The following is a 5683-nucleotide window of genomic DNA, read 5'->3' on the forward strand; positions in this document are numbered from 1 at the left end:
ACACACCACATTAAACAAATGAATAGGGCAAAAAGCAATTATCTAAATTGATGTCGAAAAAGCATTTAACAAAAATCAATACACTTTCATGGCAAAAACATTCAACAAACTATGAATAGAAGGAAAGAACCTCATCATAATAAAGGCCATATATGAAAAACCCACAGCAAACATCATATTTAATGATAAAAGACTGAAACTTTCCCCCTAGGTTAAGAAACAATGCAAGGATGCCCACTTTTGCCAATAGTTTTCAACACAGTACTATAGTTCTAGAAAGAGCAATTTTGACAAGAAAAAAAAAAAGCATCCAAACTGGAAAGAAAGAAAATTATCTCTGATTGGAGATAATATGATTTTATGCATAGAAAACCTTAACTATTACACACACACACACATACACACACACAAAATAAACTCTTAGAACAAATAAATTCAGCAAAGTAGCAGAATACAAAGTTACACAAAAATCAGCTGCATTTCCATATATTAATAATGAACAACTAAAAAGAAAATTAAGAAAAGTATTCTAAGAGTAAAAATAGTAACTAAAATAATAAATATTTATGAATTAACAAAGGAGCTAAAACTACAAAACATTAACAAAAGATTAAAGACATAAATAAACACATATTCAATGTGTTTAAAATCCAATTTGATAATGCATATTAGGATGACATAGTTTCCTTAAATTGTGGAATATTTACAAGTTTATTAGCTAACTAAATGTGCCCCAGAAATTCCACCATAAAGGTTTTTTGAGTTTAAATACTCTGAACTTAAGACAATAAAACTATAAATCAACAACAAAAATATATTGTCTAAATAAATCTACTATACTGAAAGAACAAACCTCATCTACATAACACTTTAATAAAAAGAATATTAAAAAGAAAAATTATTTATATTGACTATAATAATGAAAGCAAAGGAAAATTACATTGAAAACTATATAAAAGTCTTAAACACTTTCCATTAAAGTAAAAACAGAAAATAAATCAACAAACCTTCAACTAATGAATTCAGAAACAAAAGATTAACAAAACCAGAAAAACCTTAGATATATTAAAATAATCATGGAGATATGCAAATGTCCATGCAGATATTGATTAAGGGACATAATGTGTGTATTTATCAATTAATTTAAATAGTACAATATTTATGAGTTGCAGTTTGGAATACATCTAAACAAAGCAAAACTAGAACAGGAAACCTATGTAACACCTAGATGTCACATCATAAACTACTTTGAAAATAATTATATGGAACTCAAAATTCTAGGTATAAAGTCAAATCCATGGCAGATTTAATTAAGGAACTAAAATGGAATAAAATCCTAAGAATTAAAAATAAAAATGTATAATTACAGACATCAAAAGAATTAATTACTATAAGACACTATTTTATGTCACTCCATGACAATGCTTTTTTCAAATCTAGAGGAAAATAAGGATTTTCAATCAATATATAGATTACAAACATTACAAGAAAGAAAGTAATGAGATCAATAAGTATGTGTTTAGTCCCTAAGTTGTGTCCAACTCTTTTGTGACCCCATGGAATGTAGCCCACCAGGCTGCTCTCTCCATGGGATTTCCCAGGCAAGAACACTGAAGTGGGTTGTCATTTTCTTCTCCAGGGGAATCTTCCCAACCCAGAGATGGAACCCTCATCTCCTATATTAGCAGGCAGATTCTTTACCATTGAGCCACCAGGGAAGCCCTCAATAAATGTAAGTGATACTAAAAATATTACCAAACACTTATTATTAAGACTCCCCGTTACAAATAGGTGTACAGCAACCATACCACATTTATTTATTTTTTAAAAAATTTTTTGTTCCTTGATGAAATCATTAATGTTTGGACTATTAAGGATATTATAGGTGTAATACTTTGTACCACCCCTTCATATAATTATCTGAGCAAGGCCAATGATTTATATCACTGTGGCACTTTCAACTCTCATTTGCAAAGATTGGATACTGGCAAACTCAACTATGATTTGGAGAAAACAAATTCCATAGAAATTTTAATAGTGTCTCTTTCTTTTTCCCCCAGATATATAGATGGATATATAGATATTCATATAATCATATATATTTTCAGATATTATATTAATACATTTAGTGTGTGTACTTATTTAGCAGTACTGTATTCATGAGTTGTAATTTTGAATATACCTAAGCAAAACGTCGGACACGACTGAGCGACTGAACTGAACTGAACTGAAGCAAATCAAACAGAAACAAACTTCTGTAACAAACAGATATCATACCATAAAATAACTATGAAGTAATATAAAATATATACATTGATTTTCATTCATTTAAAAAAATCTATTATGTTAAAAAATAAACTCGAATCTTCAAAAACATAGATGAACTTAAAATTATTCCATAACAAATTATTACATATATTGATTTTAATCTAGCCTACAGTTTTACAGATGGCCAGAGGTCAATGAAAAGATTTTTTTCTCAACAATATCCTTTTTACAGCATTTTTAACCTCTCTATTCCTTAGACTATAAATCAGAGGATTCAACATAGGGATGATAAGAGTGTAGAATACAGCTATAATCTTGTTCATCTCTGGTGAAGAGATGGCTCCAGGCTGGGCATACATGAAGAATACAGTTCCAGAGAACAAACTCACCACAGTGATATGAGAGCTCCAAGTGGCGAAGGTCTTACTCCTGCCATGAGTTGAGGGGTTCTTTAGAACAGTGGAGAGGATACATGCGTAAGAAACCAGAATGACAGGTGTGGTAGTGATGATGATGAGGGCAGAGAGAATAAAAAGAGTACAATCTCATTCACCAAGGTGTCCACACAGGAGATCTTGATCAGGGCTGGGACATCACAGAAAAAGTGGTCCAATCTGTTTTCTCCACAGAAACGCAAACTGAAGGTGAAACCTGTTTGGATCATGGAGTTGGTGCAGCCACAGACGTAGGAGGCAATCACCAAATGAACACAAGCATGCTGGAACATATGGACAGCGTAGAGGAAGGGCGAGCAAGTGGCTAAGAAGCGATCATATGCCATTACAGCTAGAAGAAAGCCTTCATCCCAACAAAGAGAGCAAAGAAAAAGAACTGGGTTGCTCAGCCATTGTAAGAAATTCTCGTCTTTGGGTAAGAAAGTGGCCAGAGTTTTGGGAGCAATGATGGAGGAGTAGCAGAGATCTAGATAAGACAGATTTCTAAGAAAGAAATATATAGGGGTATGAAGTCTGGAGTTGATTTTAATGACAACTAACATGCTGATATTTCCCACCATAATGACCATGTAGATAAGCAAGAAGAGTGAAAATAAGAGAAGCTGTACATCTGGAGATGTTCAGAATACCAGTAGAATAAACTCCATCACTTCTGAGTAATTCTTATTCAGTTCATTCTTCATAGCTGAGACCTATCTGAGAAAATCTGTGGGTGACCACGAATCCTATGGAAAGCCTTGTCAACTTTCCATTCTTTTTTTAAAATTGAAATATAGTTCATGTACAATATTATATGTTATAGGTATACAATATAGTGATTCACAATTTTGAAGTTATACTAAATTTATAGTTTTTAAAAATATTGGCTATATTCCCTGTGTTGTACAATATATCCTTGTAGCTTATTTTATGTATGACAGTTTTTACCTTTTACTCCCCTATCCCTATATTTCTCCTTCCCCCAACCTCACCCCAATGGTAACCACTAGATTGTTCTCTATATTTGTGAGCCTGCTTCTTTTTTGTTATAGTCACTAGTTTGTTGTATTCTTTAGATTCCACAGATAAGTGATATCATACAGTATTTGCCTTTCTCTGTTTGACTTATTTCACCCTCCAGGTTCATCCACATGGCTGCAAATGAGAGAAACAATGCTATTGGAATATGAAGTTCTCTTGGCAACATATCTAACAGAATAACTTTACTTTTGGAAAGACCAGTAGCCAAATATATATGTTTTTCTAATATATTCAATGTCAATGATATGAGAAATGTAGATGGGTAGAAGATGTCTGGGATAGTGATGCTATGAGTCATTTTATGCCATTTGTTCAGAACTTTGGAATTAGATGGACTAAGTCCAAATTTCACCTCTTTCAATCTGAAATAATCTAAAATTGCTACCTACATTTTCAATGCCTGAAGCCCTCTTCTGTGAAATGGGAGGTAATAATACCTACTTTATAGGATTGTTGTAATAAAAATGTGAAATTGAGTATAAAAAGCAGTATTTGCAGTTACTGGAACATATTAAATTCAAAATAAATGTTAGTTAAATTAACAAATAGCCACGTAAAAAATTACTTTTGTTTTAGGAATGAATATCAGGTGAAAAATTAGGTCAATACTTTTTCCTATCACAAAATGCAGTTAGTTTGACTGTCTTAAAACATCCTGCTATATAAAAGACATTAGGAAACATGGGATTATAGTTTCATGGGATGGAGTGAAGCACCAGTCTTACAGTCATCTGAAATGATGAATGAACTCTTACCTCCTACACTAGCTTCACACTTTTCAGCCTCTGCTCCTTTCCCACTTAACTCTGACTGCTAGTAGGCCTGCTTCCTTTCTGCAGCCAGACTCCAGCACATCTTTTTCCTTTAATGTAAAGCATTAACATCTCAGTACATGAATTATTGTTTATACAGAAGCAAACTTTATGATACAAGAAGTACAAGATTGACTTTCCTAAGAAGTATTTTTTTCTTTGTCTATATTATTAATCAAACAGAAGACATTAATGGAAATACATAGAGCAAACAAAACCTGTGTTGCACAAGTTTTGCTTTTTAAAACAACTATCAATGCTTAATATCAAACACTAAAGATGTGTGTGGATAAAACATCAATAATTTTAATATATCTGAAAAATTAAATCCAAGTGGAAAAGATGAAATTTTATGTTATAAATTTGTGTCCATTTCTATCTTTAATTTCTGAAATATCAAAAAAAACTTCCCATCAATAAAATTAATGTCATATTTGAAGTCATTTTAATTTGGATAGTTTTACAAAATCAAAACTATAATAGAGTCAGAAAAACTGAAACCAATTTTGCTATGGTTACTATGGTTTTATGAAGTAAAAAATGTTTTATTAGTTAAAAGTGTGGCATTTAATGCACATAAACCTAAGTTTTAATCCAGGTCCTGACACTCACTGGATAAGTAATCTTGGGCAAACTGTTCATATTTTATGAACCTCTGTCTTCTCATCAGCAAAATATGTCTTAGAACATCTATCCCATAGGGTGGTATTGAAAGGATTAAATTAAGTGATGCATATAAATTAAATAAAATATGTAGGACCTGGGAAATAGAAAGTGTTCATTAAGAGTGGATATGAGAGATTGAACATATTTTTTTTCTAAATTAAGAAATCTATCTTTAAAAAAGTTGTGATTTTTAAAAAATCAGGTACCTTACTTGAGATTCAGCAGATACCAAAAGAAGCTCATTGAAGAATTTTAATAGCTCCTTTTTCCGTTAAAAGAAGCTTTGAAGAAAGTGTAGTTACTTGCAAACATGTTTAACAGTATACATTCGATCAATTCAAGTGAGGGCACTCAGTAAACAGACCTATTTATTACTAAGTCTCATATACCTTATTTTTACTTGCTAGAACCAAAAGAGGATCAGACTGACTCTCCAGTTTGACATCAAGAAATATCCTAGTC

The 5683-nt window shown here is 31.8% G+C and overlaps 1 pseudogene; it reads right to left on the reverse strand.

Annotated features, from left to right (window-relative positions):
* Positions 1-2459: 2459 nt before the first annotated feature.
* On the reverse strand, positions 2460-3406 carry LOC122679076 (annotated as a pseudogene).
* Between the last annotated feature and the right edge of the window lie 2277 nt (positions 3407-5683).

Source organism: Cervus elaphus, chromosome 3 (assembly GCF_910594005.1).
Source record: "Cervus elaphus chromosome 3, mCerEla1.1, whole genome shotgun sequence".
In the NCBI taxonomy this organism is placed as follows: domain Eukaryota; kingdom Metazoa; phylum Chordata; class Mammalia; order Artiodactyla; family Cervidae; genus Cervus; species Cervus elaphus.